The sequence below is a fragment of the Glandiceps talaboti genome, chromosome 14 (assembly GCF_964340395.1).
Source record: "Glandiceps talaboti chromosome 14, keGlaTala1.1, whole genome shotgun sequence".
Lineage (NCBI taxonomy): Eukaryota > Metazoa > Hemichordata > Enteropneusta > Spengelidae > Glandiceps > Glandiceps talaboti.
The window spans coordinates 3,543,322-3,563,544 of record NC_135562.1 but is presented as its reverse complement, the minus strand read 5'-3'; the positions used below and the strand labels follow the sequence as shown (position 1 = coordinate 3,563,544).

The following is a 20,223-nucleotide window of genomic DNA, read 5'->3' as shown; positions in this document are numbered from 1 at the left end:
AAATGTTTTGTGACATATTGTGGGAATTGTTGTTGATTTTTCTCGTCCACATCAGACAATTAGATGTCATTCAAAAAATATACTTTAGTGTCAACACCCCTGGAAAATGTCCAAAATCAATATGAATACCCCTGGAAAACTGACGAAAAACCCCTGGAAAGTCCTGGAATTTTGTTTTGCTTTAAGTGTACGAACCCTGGAATTGGTGATACTTTCGATAGTTTAATAGACAACTCCGAGTAGGTAGTCATACAGGCAAGATTGTGACAGGGACTCAGGACCCAAATTAAACTGGAGGATGGCTGAATTGTTAACATTGATAGTTTGGATGAGTCTGGCTAGAAACCTACAATGTACATTGTTGAGGTATTAGAACTCAAGTTAAACCCAGTAAATTGGTTGTATGATTGATAGGTGAAACCTCCACTAGCTGTGTCTGGGGTATTACATTTTTTGATCAGACAACCAAGAATACTGAAAATTTTTAAAATACCACTAATTAGATATGTTACATTTTTTATTATTTAATTAAGTACATGTATATTGTACAGCAATGCATGTACATGATTTTGGATGTGGACCCCCAAAATCTGTTTTATTGGATATATTGCACCGTACTATGTCCAGGGTTTTACATCACTTATTGGTTATGACCCCGGGGTCTTTGAGACCCAAGGTCTGAAAATTTTGGGGTCACAGCTGGAAATCTGGGGGTCATTTACAAAACCAAGCAATTAATGTCTGTAAGATGGGGAAAATTTAGTACAAAGGAGCGATTGAAATAAGCCAGAACAGAATTGATTTGTGGAGGGGGGGGGGGGGGTGTCCTACTGTAATCAGAATCTAATGCAATCACTTCAAACGGAGGGGAATATATCTTGCGGCAAAATTCTTGCGTCCGATAGGACGCAGTCCTGATTTTTATGAGGGTCACAAGGCCATAATAATGTGTAAAAGACGCATTGCGTCATGTAAAACCCTGTCATTGTGCAATTGTTACACAAATACTTTTAATTTTACCCACACATGATTCAATACTGTACACTGTCATTTATATGGGGATGGCACAAAACAGTTTCAAAAACTGTTCCAGTGGCAGCTAGTGCAGGTTTAATACAAGTAGAAGAGTGGATAGACATACAGACAAGATGTGAAATCTCTGTTAGAATAAGTCAGGCGGTCCCCGATTACAACTTCGGGAATACTTGTACATGTACATGTATATTTCTACAACTAATGGTTTTATTGGGTGTACAAGCACACAGTCTGTCTGTCTGGTTGGAAAACCTCTCATTGTGATGCAATCAGACCTAAACTAATCAGAAAGGTTAACAGGGTGTCACTACAATCAAACTCGCTTAGTCTAAAAAGCATTGTCGTGTCCAATGTCACCAACAACTGAGAAATGATTGCTGTGGGTTACCAAGGTGATTAGATGAGGTCAGAGGTCATGCTATCAGCAACCAAGAATGATGGCTGTGGGGGTTACCAAGGTGATCAAGATGGGGTCAAAGGCCAGAATCTCAGAGAGTTGATTGCATTCATCTTCTTGTGATCGTTAATGTTTTCAAATAAAGAGAAAAAGGTTAATATCTGACAATCAGCCTTGACAACTTTCATAAAGTTGAACAGGATAAATTTTTCAGTCAGTCTAATTTTGTAAATTTGGACATGATAAGTCTTTTATTGTGACTTGTAAGACGAAAAGAGAAGAAAACGAGCTATTAGCGATTTTCTCCAGGCAATGTTGTGCAATTAGGACAGAGCAGTCGCTGAGCTTTCCTCAAAAAAATCTGAAAATTGGAAGGATAATTTCTGCAACCTTTGGCTATTCATAACTGATAGACTATAAGAGATTCATAATTGTGATCGACTCAAACCGGCTTTCTTTGCAAATGTTGTACAGGTACCTGTCTCTGAGGATTTAAATACCGCGGTAGCCGAAAGAAAAAAAATGTGGTATAATTTGCTGTATTTCCTGTTCAGTCATGTAGATTTTGTGTTTTGAATTAAGACACATAGGTAACAGAGGAGACACAATGTTGTCAAAATTTAATTGTTTCCTTTGCATTCAAAGGTAATTTTTGTTGTTGGGAACCCTGATAAACACAGAATCCCAGGTAACAGAGGATAGAAAATGTTGTCAAAATTTAATTGTTTCCTTTGCATTCAAAGGTAATTTTTGTTAGGAACCCTGATAAACATAGAATCCCACGTAACAGAGGAGAGAAAATTGTGTAACAATTTAATTGTTTCCTTTGCAGTAAACAGTAATTTTTGTCGGGAATCCTGGTGAACTATATGGTGACAGAGGAGAGAAAACAAGGTAAGTTGTAATCACTTCCTTTACAGTAATCTGTAATTTTTGTTGGGAACTGTTGTAATAAGCCTTTGGACTGTGAGATTTTCATCGCTGATAATCTTTCATCTATCAAAAAAGAAATTGGAATGTCCTAAATACATCTATCTTTAGAAATTGTATTTACAGAATAAAAATACGGTGACAATTTTTTTTCTTTGATTTCTTCAACTTTGTAAACCTGAGGAGGAATTATACCTTTTGTAAATAAAGCAATTGTAATCAAATATTAATGGGTGCAGTGTGTAGAAAAGTGAGATTAGCAGTGTTATTAGAATGATATTGTAAGCATTTGTTTGGGATATAATGTACAGGAGTGATATTTTAGTCTTTGACCCAGTAAATTTAATTGTTTGAAGTTTTCATTTACGTCAGAATTACGTCACAGAATTGATCTTTTCAAAGATAATGTTATTTTTTCGTAATTATTTCACGTAAGTGTATGAAGTGGTACTTAAAAAGCTAATATGTTTCGGAGTATCAATATCTACCACAGAAGAATAAAATGTATCGAACGGTTTTTACCACAAATAAGAATTGTAACAGTCTTGGCGTCAGTTGATTTTTATCTGTGACGATAGGAAAACAGCCCATAGGGATGGCATTTAGCAATCAGTCGGCCTCTTCTGAAGTCTTTTGTTAAATCTATACAATACGTACATATTGCTTCTGTGATATACTTCCCGCTAGCTTATCGTTTTGCTCTGTATTTGCACTTCTTATTATGTTTTTATGTTGCCGCATCATCAGTTCTACTCTCTTCTATTTTAAGCACATCTTGCTTTTGGTAAGAAATATATTATTTGTGTTGTCATTGGAAACACAACATCAAGTTCAAGGTACTGTGGGAGTCAACATCAACACCAGTATTTTTTAATTTTAAGAAAACTATCAATTTAATGAATGAATGAATGAATGTTTATGGACATTGGGTTCATGCATGTACATGTACTTTCAGTGTTGTAATGAAAATTTCTATTTACAGAGTCAAAATATTTCGTGGACGAGAATCCCAAGTTATCGCTGACATCTCATCTCTTAGTACACTCCTAATGATGCTGATGAGTTGTCAGCGAAACTTTGGGGATTTGCTTCCAAGAAATTTTTGGCTCTGAGTAGAAATTTTCATTACCATCATATTTTCATGAAAACATCTCATATGCATGTAGAAGGTACATTTTTTACATATTTGTACAATTCTACATTTGCAGCTGATTTCAATACCAGATGTACAGATTGTATTTATGACTTAAGAAATTTGAATAATCCAGCATTTGATGAATCTGAGCTCTAACAGATTTGAGTAAAAATAATTACCCAAACCAAAAAAAGTTTGAAAACTGTTCATAAAAAATTGCTGCATTATCCAGATGTGCAAGGGAGATGATACAACCCATCCTGTCACAGTTTGATGGATGTGAGCTCTGAATATGTAGATAAACAGTTGGAATATTGTTTGGCCAAAAATGTATCGTGTTGAATTTCATAATATGTAGAAATTGAGATTTATATACCCTACATGTTTTGAATGTGTGCTCTAATAATTAGGTAAAATGTGTTAAAATTGTTCGTCAAAAATGTAAAATATTGTCATGTGAATGATTCAAACAGATTCTGATTTTTAACCAGAAAATATGTTAAAACCTTGTTTTAAAATAAATGAAATATTTTTGTCCTATTTAGACATACGTGTTGACCTAAATATTTGTTATTGGAATATAAAAATGAAAAGGTGTCCTGCTGACATAGTTTGTCAGTGTGTGTGAGTTTTTCTCTTCAATGGTAGGCTAGATGTATGTAAACCACACCCATTTCATGCCTTTCAGACAATTCCAAACTTTACAATTGAGATCAACTAGAGAATTGCAATCATGTCAATGCTAAATAAGCTGTCTGCTTGCTGTGGTTTTCATTGCATACAAAATATCCCATTGTGGTTTTCAGTCTTTCTCTGCCTCCCCCCCAAAAAAATCTGCATTTGTATGGAGTATCCATAACTGAAGGAGTATCATTAGTATTCATATGTTGCATAGAATACATGGTGTTCAGAATCCATGCTGTCGTCAATTTGAGTTTTAAATGCACTCAGCATTCTATTCTAGTGCTTCAGAGCGCCATACAACCGTGGGTTTACTCCATCATGGTGTCGCTATCCAAGCAGCACGTTTACTACATTGCAGGACACATGTAACAACATGCAGCACACTTCCTAAGCAGCAGAACACTACAGTATGTAGCATATGGAGACAGATGCATGTATGTATGTATGTATGTATGTATGGTAGGCAACTTTGATACGGATTATGTTTAGCCATTTATTACAGGATTCTGAGATTGTAATTACTTGTACATTGACATGTAGGTAAAATTGCCCTGAAGTCCTCATTGCTCATTCTGTAGTACTGGTACAGTAGTGTACAGTTCAAGAAACCTTTTCTGATTAGCTTTCCTGATGTCAGCCCAGTGCTAACACCAATCTGGTTGGGCTGAGGCAGGCGTTGACCCTTACAGTTGTGAGATAACATGTTGATGAGGTGTTAGTTGCCACATTAGCGCAAGTGTTGTGGTCAACCCATAGAAAAGGAAAGGTTTCTTGAGGTCAAGTTCTTGTGAATGATAATGGCTGTGGCAGGATTAGGGTGCTATAATAATGAAACTACACTTGGCCAATATTTTGTCCTATATCTTGTACGTGTACATGGTATTGTTTCCAGGTTGTACATCCAGAATGAAAACTGTGTAATATCTACGTATGTATGTGGGTAGTATCAATTGATCACATGTACATGTAGTGTGTGATTTATATTGATTTGAAGTAAACTTTTATTCATCCAGTGAGATTTGGATGTACAAAATGTAGCATATTTGTAACTCCATGAACACATGTATGCGTAATTACAAATTTGTTCTCATCTTTGGACACTGCAATTAGGAAGAGAGATGGTCATCTAGGGAGTTAAATTTGACCACCATTAAGACTATTTATTAGGCATGTAGATTATAGATCATGTGCTACACAGCATAGTGAATGAATGAATCGTTTTGTTAACATGTACCGATGTATCCCAAGACTCTGACAAAGGTTTGATTGATACATGTATATATGTATACTAAGTACAACATTAATGTTAAATTTTTTTGATACATAATTATGTAATATTTTTTTGTCAATTTATGAGAAACTTGTAAAAATTAAGAAAATGAAAAAAAATGAAAATTGTCGTAAAAATTGAGTTTATATCTTAGACATTCAGCTTTTATTTTGTTTTATACTAGAGTCAAGTTGTGTGTAGGCTGGATGCGAACATTGTTTCTAACTAAACCACGTCAAGTCAAAGTCCCTCAATCAGCATAAAAAATTGTTCATCCAATCAGTGAACCCCAACTGCTAAAATGACAAAAACAGTGTGTAATTAGCATCCTGAGCTGACAAATATAACGTACATGTAGTATGTCCTTCCTCAATCATTGGACCGGGGTTCCTATCAAAATTACTGTGTAATACACACCAAATTCTTCAAGGTTATGGCAGTCATGTACATGTAGTATGGCCTTCCTCAATCATCGGACCGGGTTCCTATCAAAATTACTGTGTAATACACACCAAATTCTTCAAGGTTATGACAGTTACATACATGTAGTATGGCCTTCCTCAATCATTTGACTGGGTTCCTATCAAAATTACTGTGTAATACACACCAAATTCTTCAAGGTTATGGCAGTTACGTACATGTCATGTAGTATGGCCTTCCTCAATCATTGGACCGGGTTCCTATCAAAATTACTGTGTAATACACACCAAATTCTTCAAAGTTATGGCAGTTACATGCATCAAAAACTTCATGTACATGTAGGTAGTAGTATCTTACATGTAATTCCCCAATCATTGGACTGGGGTCCCCGACTAAAATTAGTGTGTAATGCATAGCAACTATAAGGAAATTTGACTCCATTTCCTATATAATGTGTTGCTTGGGTTCTGAAACCATAGCAAAAATCAATCTGTATGCTCATATAATGCATCACCCAACGTTGAGAACATGGATTTCCAGTTTGTCGTATACTACTACCCCGGTACTTGTCGTACTGATTACAGGAAATAATAATGTTCAGTGTAGCAAGGAGTCCAGGCCACTCAGACATTCAGTGAACTGAGATTGGTCAATGGCGCTTCATCGTTCCTCGTGTGAACAGCAAGTCAAAAGAGTGTATTCTTTTCTCCGGATAATCAACGCTCGTATTGTACGCTAATTGAGAGTATAGTCACATGAGTAAATTTTTTCTCATGACTAAATAAAAGGAGCTGAAAGTAACAAATTCATTGTAACAAATTGAAGTGGCAATTTCCCCACAACCGATAAGAAGAAAATCAATTGACAGTTCCAAGCTTTGTCATTTTTGGACATCAGCCAGTAATGATGTGAAGAGTGTTGCAGACGACATCATTGATATGCATGCTTCTGTTAAACGTTTGATTTGTGCATTTATAGTCGCATGATACGAATATTAAGTACATTTAGATGTGGGAAGTCGCAGTTCAGGCTTTGAACGATCTTCAGTGTTGAGCTTTTACTATAGATGAAACTTTAATCAGCGGTAAGTAGGTACATTTGTCTCTGTTCACCAGGATTTTACTGGGTTCCAAAGAATAGTGCGGAAACCTTTCACAAGGTTTGAACCCATTTTTTTTTTACCAGGGAGCCTTTCCAATCTTTGCCCCATGCACATGTACAATTATAGTATCAATGAACACTTTTCAGCTAACTGTACAGTACAGCTGCATGAAGCCTTGATCTGCCCATTATAATCTACATGTACATGTACAGGTAGTTCGGTGCTAAGACAGCAGTGACACTTTACACCTCAACCATATGTATGTTATATTATTGTTAGCAACTAGATGGGTGACTGCCTACTTCAGCCCTATATGTACATCACCCTCAGAGCTCAAAGTCAGCAATAGTCGATTGCATATAGACTTCTAAACATTGTGTCTAGACTACCAAAGTGACATGGTGGTATTGGTAGTCTCTTAGAACTTGGACCTGTGGAAATCAGTAGCAAATTGTAGCTGTCATAGTTCACGTGGTTAACTCTGACTAGCAGTAGTCCAGGACACATAGACTACTAAACATTGTATCTAGACTACCAAATTAGCAGTAGTCCAGGACACATAGACTACTAAATATTCTATCTAGACTTCCAAATTAGCAGTAGTCCAGGACACATAGACTACTAAATATTGTATCTAGACTATCAAATTAGCAGTAGTCCAGGACACATAGACTACTAAATATTTTATCTAGACTACCAAATTAGCAGTAGTCCAGGGTACATACACTACTAAACATTGTATCTAGACTACTAAATTAGCAGTAGTCCAGGGTACAGAGACCACTAAGCATTGTATCTGGACTACCAAATTAGCAGTAGTCCAAGGTGCATAGACTACTGAACATTGTATCTAGACTACCAAATAAGCAGTAGTCCAGGGTACAGAGACCACTAAACATTGTATCTAGACTACCAAATTAGCAGTAGTCCAGGGTACAGAGATTACTAAACATTGTATCTAGACTACCAAATAAGCAGTAGTCCAGGGTACAGAGACTACTAAGCATTGTATCTGGACTACCAAATTAACAGTAGTCCCGGGGTAGATGACTAAACACTCTGTTGAAACTACCAGATTCGTGTAAGGTGCTGTAGACAAATGGAAATCAACAGAAATTGTAGCTGAAATAGTTCATTGTCTAGAGTAGCAACTATCAAACCTAGAAGTTTATCAAAATTGTTACATGCAACATGTACATGTAGTGTACATCGGGCTAGCCTTCTGATAACATCAGGCTGAGAACAGCTTAGCAACAGGAAAGGAATTTTTTTTAGCGTTGCTATATTTCCAAAGTTGGGGACCGATCTCATAGTATGTATTTACACAAGGGATTACTATTACCTATAAACTAGCTATTGATTGTATGCAGGAAGTGATGTACACCAGATAACAAATGATTTATTTGTAACTAGTTGAAGAATAAACAATAAAATTAGGATGTAATACATGTAATGAAAGAAACCGACAATATCTTTTACATCGTGTTTACATTAACAACACCTAAGATTTACCAATTATTATCTGAGCCCAACATTTCAAGTGTAATTAATCAACAACCCTGACAAAATTGCAGCTACTGATATCTTTTATATCAGGTTTACTTAAAACACCATATAGATATCTTGTACATTTACAATTTACTTAGATTTTGCCCATACTGTGAAGGGCGTGGTGTGTATATTGTTGAAGATGAGTGTCATTTTCTCTTATTTTGCCCTTTATATGACATATTTAGACATGCACTCATTCCCGATAAATATAGTAACTTTCCAACTAGAGAGAAATGTTTTTTCTTACTGTCTTGTAAGAATGATACTGTTCAATTTAAACTAGCACTATTTATACATAAGTCTTTTAAATGCCGTCAAGAATTCGTAGCCACTCTGTAACTCTTTCACTCTCTGTATCTTGTTTTGTATATTTTGTTGTGCGATGGGCTAAGGCCTTAGCATATTTGCAATAAACTTATAATCACTTACTAACAATATCAATATGAAACAACGACAAAGATTAATTTCATTCATTTATGTTTACATGTTAATTTATGAAATATAATGGCATATTTGGTACACATTGTACTTCACATAAATCAATGGCTGTGCGACAACTACATGTAGTTGAAAAAAAACACACAATAAAATCCCCTTGCAAACCAAAAATAAATTATAAACTAATGACATGGACTTTGGAATCACTTACGTCAATGTGTAAATTTATCAATTATTAGTAGAAAACATGCCAAGTGTATGTAATTTGTAAATCAATTATCTCACTTAAGTTGGTGATTGCCTCAATATCTGATGTACTTAATGTTATCAGTCACTGAATAAAACATGATGGGTGTTTTAGGTGTTTCAAGCGGATGTTAAAGATAAAAATCAGTGGAGAAGTGAAACTCTAGACATGTAAGTACTCCCAGTATACATGTAGTTATTATTGTTTTGGGGGGTTTTGAGGGTTTTTTTTTTTTCAAATTCATCAAAACCATTACTAGAAATAGTCTGAAAGATTCAGACATTTCTTCCACTTACATGTATATCATATGATACAGGATTGTGATTATATAATCTGACCCAACGACTGAACCGTTCAGACTGTACTAGAAACAGTTCAATGTTATTTACAGTGCTTTCCCCCAAAGCAAGTCAAAGCTGTTAAATGAACTATCAAGATCAGTGAGTCTGATCACAAGGTTTCATGTTCAGATAGACACCATAAAGATTACACACAAATATCACTTACACTGTGTGGTCTCTGTATATAAACAGTAACTACAACACAAGGTATAATCTGTTGAAGTTCAAACAAAATCCATGGTCAGAAGCCAGTGAAAGTTGGTAGAATTTGTTAAAGTAGTATGCATGCTGTTAGTGTTACTGTTGATATCATTGTACTAAATACAGAGCCCACAGTGTGTAAGTGATGTTTGTGTGTTATCTTTATGGTGTTGATCTCAACAACATGAAACCTTGTGATCAGGCTCAGTGATCTTGATAGTTCATTAAATAGATTTGACTCGGTTTGGGGAAAAGTACTGTAATTAACTACTTAATTCACATAGGTTGAACAGTTACTAGTAAAAGTTCAATGTACTTTCAACAGCTAAACGTAAACCTGCACTAACTGCAATTTGGACATTTATTTCAGCAAATAACCAAAGACATACAAACATGTATTCACTAAAAATTGGTCAATTACTTGTAAAAATACATTGTACATGTATCCCCCATCATTGCAAACCACGGCCGTTTTACGGTACCGTTCTTAACGAGCTGGTCGAAGTGAAGCAGAAATAACAGCTCTATTTTGCGAGAATGTATATCTCTTAATTAATGGTCAATATTATCTGTAGATGGTGTAGTAACAAGTTTTAAATCTTGAGCAAAAACTTTTTGTTTTTGAATCTGTCACCATGCATGTTAAAACTGTACTGGTGTAACTAGAGTATCATTTTTTGATCAGAAAACCACAATCTATTCACTAAATTGTTAAAAATACCAAAAATTAGAAATCCTATTTATATGAATTTGTTGCACAGAACTTATCATCAGTGCCGTCTAATGCCAAATTTTTGTTGTTGTGGGTCAAACTGAGAAAACTGGCATTTCTTGTGAGTCACCACATAGAAAGAAATAGGGGAACATCAAATTTTGGTGCATCACTAGATATTGTGTGTGTCAGTGGCCTGTCAAATTGGCTTAGAGGGCACACTGCTTATAATGATGTGTGATACATGTATCTAGAACAAGAAATCTTGAAAGTAGAGACGCCTGAAACTCAATGTGTTAGCAATAATAAACTAACATATATGTCATATCACTTCTGAGCCAGCAGGATGGTGTGTTTTGAAAATGTAAACACCATCTAATCTTTCACATCAAACTTTTGAAGTATTCTGTTTATAGTGTATTATTGCAGAATAGAGATAATGTTCTGTTATGACTGTACCAATAACTCCTTTTCAAAAGTGGCTATGAAAGTCAGCTGCCAAATGGCTTTGCAAAAAGTGTTCCCGAATCCTTCTCTGAAATAGATGATTTGTAAACAGCCACATTGTTTTTACTAATATATGGGAACTCAAGTAGGGGGTGGGGGAGGGGGGGGGGGTGAAATCTGATATATGTTGCACAAGTTGAATATTTACTACTACCATTATTTTGGTAGGAAACCATATACATGTAGTTGGAGGAGGGGGGGGATGAAATAGTATATGTTGCATGTGAAGTTGTATACTTACTACCATTATTTTGGTAAGAAACTATCCAGTTCGTATGTACTAGTAACACCTTTTAGTGAAAAATACTTACCTGTTAATCTTTAATAAAACTTCAACTTTGCATATATTTGGTACTCTTTCTGTCAGAATTAAAAAGTCTACAGTAAATATTGATGTACCTGTAAGTGGCACTGTTTCCTCGAGATTTTAAATGAGTTCAGTGATTTCACGCTATCAGTGTTCTAGTCTGGATGCCAACATAGTATCAAATCATCACTAACCCTTAGAGATCTGGAGATTCAATGAAGGATAGTTGAGATTACCAGAGTCCCCTTCAAGCCAGTTTGATGCACCACTTACGCACATCAATTTCATGTGACACATCAAAATATAGTGGTCCTATAACCCTTACATTTCACAAGGAAACATGGTTTATATCACTTCAGACCGTTTATTGGCACACACTGGGTTTTATAAGTTTGTGCCACTTTAACGTAAGACTTTTAGTAGCTGGCATAACACTGACTATACTTTCCAAGTACGTCAAGTGTACATGTAATTATAAAGCTCAACTCACGTTTTATTCACTCACTACAGTGCTAGTATAATGCAGGGCTGTGAATGTGTAAGAAAGCCGTGGTATGTCCATGTTTCATCTTAAGATTCTTCACAGTGAAAGAGTCTTTCAAAACGTATTGAATTGTATCTTCCAATGTAAAGAATACCAAAGAACTGTGTCAACAGAATAAATCAACAAAGTCCACTGGCATACCCTCTCCAATGATTCTCCTGCCCAGATCCATTTCACACACGAGTATACACACTACACTGCTCACAATACAGCACCATTGATTTGCTCGCAGCTTTGCATTGTTAATTTGTTATTTGCCTTTTATGTTGTTGATTGAAGAGTCCAAATCTTAGCTGAATGAACCTATTTTTAATCTTCCAAAATCAATTTATGTGTGTAATTTTCTGCCAAGGTTTTGGGGTTTCCTTCACTGTTATATTGAAAAGTATGTTTTGAGAAAGTAGTTTATTTAGTAATTACCTGTCTTAAATCAAATATCCATTGCTTCTTTCTTTTTATGATTATCTCAAGCGTTTCATTGGCTTCTTGTCCACTTCTTCAAATAGTCAGGAAATTTCTAATTTATAGCCGCCTTTAAGGCATAATTTTTCCATTACTTTTCATGTCAGGTAAAACGATGAAACTAATGAATATATTGTATACGCTTTGTCTAATAGTTAATATTTGGAATTGCCTCGTAACCATTTTAGAATGGAAAATCTTGATTACTAACTTAGTCAGTTATTTGTATTTCATAAACCTGTGGCATTACTACATGTATATAAGTTAAGAATTAAAATTTGCAAAAGTGTGGTGGGACTTGATAATGATATGTATACCACAGCTAAATTATTCATAATTTTGACATTTTATGCCACTTGTTAAGGCCTAAAAAAAAATTTTGGTTCCGTTTCCCAACCCCACCTAGTTTTTCACTGCTAACCTTAAACTTTTGTTTACGTATTTGAAAAAAATAAGTAAAATTGCGACAATTGTAGTCTCACAAGAAATAATGGATACGGAAACTGACATCAAGTTAAAAAGACAATATAAAACTTTGAAGTGTAACTCACAGCTTAATCATATACATGTAAGCCACTCATCAAGTTCATAATCACTTTGTTCTATGTTGCAGCTTGCTTGTTTCATTCTTTTCATCAAAATCATAAAGTTGAAAATTGCCGGAATGTCGTAGGACTTGAGGGTGTATCTCATACAGAATTTTGATTGAGCCATTAGTCAAGTTTTTGTACCTGCCTATTTCATCCTTGTCATAAACATTTTTTGGGTTGGATAAATTACATAGAAAAAACTTATTAATAGTATAAACATGAAAAATTTACCCTCCCCTAAAATATTGTGACATAGCCCAATAACTCCCTATTTTGTGTTGAAACTTAGACAAAACACTGAGTAGATATATAATTTGGCATAAACCTTGCAATGATACAGAATTTTGATGAAAAAAAGTTGCTAGTCAAGTTTACAATAAACTTCTCATGCCATTTATTAAAAATTTGTCCTCAAAAGTTTTGGGCACATTGAATTTTAAAAAACTCATAATGAAACACTGCTGTATCCCACCACAACCTTTTAAATTTAGATGAATTTGACCTGAAGAGGGTTAAATATGCAAAAAAGCTGCCATCAAATAGAACATTTTGACCTTTTTGTGCCCTTTTTTAGCGTCATTTGAACCAATCACAGAGTTTCAGAAAATAGGATACAAAATGTATAGAAAATGAAATAATCTAAGCTCCCCCTCTGTCCTGGAAACCTGGAGAAAACAGTGAATCTTCCAATCAGGCAGACTTTTGAGAAAGCTGCATGCAAGTCAAGGTTGTCATGTAGATGTTGTACTTGTTATTACATTCATTCAGTTCCTGTCATGGAACATTTTGTTTTCATTGTTGAAAAACTCATTAACGAAATACTCGTATATACATGAAAAAAAGTCGCCCTCTAATAAAATATCGTGACCCTGCCTACAGTTTTGCCCTTTTTACCTGACTAGGACCAATCAGCGAGTATTATAAACAGACGGTAAAAGAACCTTCAGAATGATGGATAGCGAGATAATGTCTTTCTTGCGTCAGTCCATCTCCATGGAATGACTAATATATGTACATGTCCCTTTTTTCATTTTCCAAAAAGAGTAATGCATTCTGATAGGAAATAAGATAGATATGGCCCAATGAAGAAGAAAGTGTTAAGATTATTGAAGATTGTAGGATTATGGGTATTACTGCGAATAAAATGAACGGTAGATGTACTCAGCGTAATAGACTAGATATTTCTCTTCAGGACCAACTCATGAATTCTCTTAGTAAGAGGATTATCTAGAGTGACAATTAGAAATAATTAGTTGAAGGGGGTGTCATGGAGAAGTAATTGAAGAAAATAATGAAGAAACTGCTTTCTCATCAGCTTTCCAACTAAATTGGCATTCGGATTGCTAAATTTAGCTTCGGAGCAGGGTGCAGCTATTATATGTAAAGTTTTCAATATTTGGCATGACATTTCTATGTAATGAATATGCCCACTGTTCATATACTGGAGTTGATTGCTTTGATAAAGGTATGTACCGTGTTATCTTCATCAATAGTATCAAGTCTTGTCTCCTTAGTAGTTTTATACCTACATGTAGGTTGCAATTACATACAACTTTCTAAATTTATTCTTCATCAAACGAGAACTAAAATACTCTTCTAATACCCTTTTTGTAATAAGGTTGCATTTAAGTTCCTCTAAGATATCATCCACTATTGCTTTGCTTGACTTGTAGAGAAAATATAAGCAACCTAAGGAGTCTTGCAACTGAGTACTGTGTTATCTTCCATTACTTTGCAATGACACGTACTAGTGACCTAAGGGGTCCTGTCACACACCATCTTCAGTTTTCTGACACTTAGTCTGGTTTCCAACATGGTTTCTAACTGAAGTGGAGGTGTAAATGGTAATGATGATACCATATTAGAACTAGACTGTGTAACACTCTACATATGCCGTTACCATACATCCAGATTTGATGCAGGGAAATAGTTTGAAGTTAAACACATGCCAAATTTGTGAAATTTGAAGTAACTTTTTTAAAGTGATGGTGGTTTGCTTCTTTGCATATCAGGCACGTAAACATAGTGCTTTCAATGTAGAGAGTCATTACTCAAAATGGCTTTTTGAAGCTCATTATTAGGGACTGTCTGTATCACATAAAGAACTTTAGACAAGTTGTAACCTTTGTTATACCGTGCACTCGCAGCACTAGCCAGGTTCAACAAAAAAATATGGAATATATACTATGGTCATTCAACGTCACGACAATGCGTGTCTATATCACTGGTTTCTGCTGTGTTCGAAATATGAGTCAAAATGGTCAAAATTGCCAATACTTTCCCCCATTTTTTAAAAATATTACTGGCGATGTTATAATTATTAATACCCAATATTTGTCTTCATTCAGCTGGAAAATACTCATGACCTAAGGGTTGTCATCACTCGTCTACATCTAGTGACTCGTTGTAACAACGGCCCCTTAGGTCACTCGTATTTTCCTTGGCTGAACGAAAACAAATATTGGGGAATAATATCTAAGTATTAGAAGGAAAAATTTTGTATGTTCCCTGTGCAATCATCTTTCCATCTAGTCTAGTTGCTATATGTATAGTTGTTTCGTTTCCTATGATCTCTCTCTCCACATATAGTCAAAAGGACAAACTTTACCCAAAAAAATAGCTAAATCTCCTTCTAGGGAAAGGGTGTACTGTACGTGTCAGTAGCACATTTGTAATCCATCACACACTGACAGGCAGTTGTAATTGGTTACTTCCTTCAGTTAATATTACAAACTCAACCTCTGGTTCAAAGGTAAGTCACATGAGGATGCAATAATGTAATCAGGTTCGTATCATCACTCCAATAGCATAAACTATCGCTGTTTGTGGTAACGGAATTTGGTGCTAGAGAAATCCATTTGACTATGTGGTGGAGATGATGTGATGATCATAGTACGCATACATGTAGGAACTAGACTACTTTCCATCTGCAGGTAGAAATTTATCTGAAATTTTGACAAAAAATATTGACAGCCAGCTATAGGGGCAAAGGTTATTGCTAAATTTAGTAACATACATGTAGCAAGGTACATTGCAACAATGTGGATCAATGAATTCCAAGGCACAGATATCAGAAGTAAAGCTGCTTACTGGAGTCTGTAGAGAAAGTGAAATCCTCCAAAGAGACACGACAAGACAGCTAGACATGCATGGCTCATTTAGATTAATAGATGGTTACAAGTCACGTGTAATGGTAGTGAGGTGATCGCTAGGGATTCTGTCAGAATATGGTCACCATATAAAACAGATGTTATGATCACTAGGGATTCTGTCACAATGTTGTTGTCATACAAAATACTTTATGATCGCTAGGGATTCTGTCACAATGTTGTTGTCATACAAAATACTTTATGATCACTAGGGATTCTGTCACAATGTTGTTGTCATACAAAATACTTTATGATCGCTAGGGATTTTGTCACAATGTTGTTGTCATACAAAATACTTTATGATCGCTAGGGATTCTGTTGGAATATGATCACCATATAAAACTGACGTTATGATCGCTAGGGATTTTGTCACAATGTTGTTGTCATACAAAATACTTTATGATCGCTAGGTATTTTGTTGGAATATGGTCACCATACAAAACAAAGATTATGATCACTAGGGATTTTGTCACAATGTTGTTGTCATACAAAATATTTTATGATCGTCAGGGATTCTGTCAGAATTTGGTTGCCATACAAAACAAACATTATGATCACTACGGATTTTGTCACAATGTTGTTGTCATACAAAATACTTTATGATCGCTAGGTATTTTGTCAGTGTATAAAAGATGTTATGATCGCTAGGGATTTTGTCAGTGTATAAAAAATGTGATCGTGAGGGATTTTGTCATAATGTTGTCTTACAAAATATTTTATGATCGCTAGGGATTTTTTCAGTGTAGAAAAGACGTTATGATCGCTAGGGATTTTGTCAGTGTGTAGAAAAGACGTTATGATCGCTAGGGCTTTTGTCAGTGTGTAGAAAAGACGTTATGATCACTGGGGATTTTGTGACAATGTTGTGTAACAGTTGTAAAAGACATACATGTAATCACTAGGGATTCTGTCAGAATATGATCATTATATAAAAGATGCTATGGTCACTAGAGATTTTGTCTCAATATTGTCATATAAAAGACCATGATGGCAGTGAATTTTGTGACAATGTTGTCATATAAAAGACTTCATGATCGCAGTGGATTTTGTGACATGTTTGTGCTTACATAGAAGACTTGATGATTTCTCTTGGGATTTCGTCAGGATATGGTCGTCTTTTGATGTGATCGCTAGGGATATTGTTACAATGATGGTGTCATAGAATACTTTACGATCACTAGGCATTTTGTCAGCATGTTGTCATGTAAACGACTTCATGATCACAGTGGATTTCAATTTTTGTGACATTTGTGGTTGCATAGAAGACTTGATGATTTCTCTATGGATTTTGTCGGAATGTTGTCATATTCATGTCAAAGACTCAGATCAATAGGGAATTTGTCAGAAGATGTGATGATCTTTTGGGATTCTGTCGAAGTATTGTCGTCGTATAGAAAGCTTTACAATCACTGGGGGTTTTGTCACAATATTGTTGTATGAATGCTGAAGAGAAATGGCAAATTACGTCATAATGATTTAATGTTGTAACGTTTAGTTTTGTCAATTCCTTAGATTTCATTACGATACCGTGTCAGACATCCTAAATACTGTTCATCAAAGTGAAGATTATTTTATACACATGTGTCTCTCACATAGTAAGAACGTTAAAGGGAGGGAATTAGACGGAACGATTGTCAATGTTTCCAACTCCCAGGAGACATCAAGAAAATAATGTGGCTGTGAATGAGTTGATACAGTTACATGATAAATTGTTATGAAACGGATGCAGACTCTCGTGATTGTATTCACAAAAGTAAGATTTGTTCATTACAGAAAACAAATTTTGTGTACCGGTACTTTAAATATGATATGGTAAGTTAATGATGACTGCATAAGAAGATAAAGTTAAAGGTGTTCAAATAAAATTTTCTTCCTTAATTACAAGTGACATGTTTCTATAATCAAGCTTTATGCAAGTTATGATAGATATAAACAAAAAATATTGTTGCTTTTGGTGGATTACACAAGCGAACGATATGTGTCTTGATTCTGTCCATGTAGATAATCACCCTGTGATCAAGAATGTAAAATACGTCATTTCATTCTGAGCTCACTGGCCAATATGAGAGGGCGCCCCGTCACATTGTACATGTACCTTGCAGACTACCTGTAATCAAGATAGTATAAATTTATTGAGTGAGGTTGAATGTGCAACCAGAGGAGGGAAAACTTAGTATCAGAAATGTCAAACTAAAGTGAGTGTACCTGTAATTACAATATCATTCATTGAGACTCTACATGTACATTTGTAGCTCTAGCTTAGGTATATCAACATGTTGCATCGATAGACTAGTTTGTGTTATTGTTTGCCTATAGCTGGATTTCCATAGTCGTTTGTTTACTGACAACTACAGAAGCAGGAACAGTAGTGTCGTCTGCAGAAAGCAAATTTTACTTCCATTTCTTTAAATGAGTAGTCCTTTTAGTAAGAATAGATTGAAGGAAATTGTGTGAGATATTGCCTAGAAAGAGAGGACTTTGAAATCGATCTTTTTATCAGGGTGATTATCTTGAAGGGTTGACAAGATACACGTACATGAGATAATTGTCTCGGATGGATGTTACCTGAAATACTCTTTCACAATTTTGGCGTATCCTAAAAAAAAAGATTTTTATTTGCTTTCTTGATGTCAGTCAACATGACTTCTGCCCCCACATGCTAGACATGGCATACATTGGAGAATAAGTGTACGTGCTGCTAACGTAATATCAAAGATTTCTTTTCCCAGTAAGTTATATATGGCTACAGGAGAAATGAAGGTACCTTGGTGTTTCTCTCATTGGACATGATGTTTTTTGCACAAAGATCGACATAGTTCAATGATAGACTAACAATAACAGGGACACAACACACAGCATATATGAAAAGTGGTGAGCATTGCTATTTGTTGACAGTGCAGTAGACACAGGTAATGGCTTCAATTGTTTACTGTACTGATCATCACCATGGTAACTTGTTTATTTCTACATCCCCACTGTACATGGCACCTCGATATGCATTTGAAGTCATCTCTCTGTGTGTACGAAAATCCTGTCTCATGAGTGAAACACCAAGGCGACTTCATTTCTCCTGTAATATCTACTAGTACTAGAGTTCCATATTGTAGGTTTGACATCAGTCTTCCTTGGTAATCAGGGTTTAATAGGTTATGCAAAGTAGAAATTGGAATCTTAAGATATAACCAGATTTTGTCCCCTCTATTTATGGGTTTCTGAAACCTCATCAAAAACACTTTGATATCATGTACAAAGAGCACTAGCCTAGTACTTGCTGAAATGTGCAAATTTGGGTTGATAAGATTGTCACTTATAACACTAATAGGAAAGTGTTGATCCCCATATAATTGCACTGTGCTTGGAAGACAGACTGATTTCAAATTTCTGTACAAGAGATAAGATGTAAGTCTGTTGTCATCATCACGGGAGGGTTAAGGTACGTATGGTTGGATGAACATCAAGGAGATAATGTTTTGATGAAATATACTTTATCAGTATGTAGTAGAAACTGGAAAAAAAAATGATTTCATAAGGAGATCAGGAAAGAATAACGCGGTCCGAACTCCGGAATAGAAAATTAAAACATTTTCATTAGCTTTGGGTTCTGAAGTCATTTTGTAATTTAACAGCACATACTTGTAAATTTCATACGATTATCAAGAAACACCAAATACTTGTGATATATTTATTGTCCAAACAGTGCTCCATCGTTGCCTCATGGGAGGTAGCAGGCATGCATACATATTAGATGAACGCTATATATTCATTACTATTTATCTGAATTGTGAATATTTATTGCTCATCTAATACATATGCATACATACTGACTCCCATGATGTAACACTAGATCATTGCTATGATAGTTATGGAACAACTAATGTGTAACAAGATTTAAGTTTTATGTATGTTTCATGGCAGTATTGCGTGAAGTTTATGGGATGTGAAATCATGAAATGACTTTCCAGAACCCAAAGTGTAGGAAAATGTCTTTATTTCCTAGTGTAGCATTACCCTTTCAAAACACATGACATACTATATGTATGTTGTTGTTTTTGTGAAAGTGGAACAAAGGGGAGGTTGATTTAACATCAATGGTACATTTGTATTTCTTTATACCGAGGAGACCCAGCAAAGTCATAGATGAGACCTATCTACAATCTGAAACACAGCTCTGGAAATATTCAAATCTGGCTTAGAAGAGACC

General features: G+C 35.2%; 1 protein-coding gene across 3 annotated transcripts in view; it reads left to right on the top strand.

Moving 5' to 3' along the window:
• The window catches only part of LOC144445505 (heparan sulfate glucosamine 3-O-sulfotransferase 5-like), a 133,983-nt gene that overhangs the window by 35,082 nt on the left and 78,678 nt on the right, over positions 1-20,223 (top strand). For 2 of the 3 annotated variants that reach the window (XR_013481909.1, XM_078135089.1), the window contains exon 2: positions 2,265-2,326. The gene's annotated coding sequence lies outside the window, so the exon portion shown is untranslated. The remainder of the gene's footprint in view (positions 1-2,264; positions 2,327-20,223) is intronic. The other variant, XM_078135091.1, reaches the window with a different exon arrangement.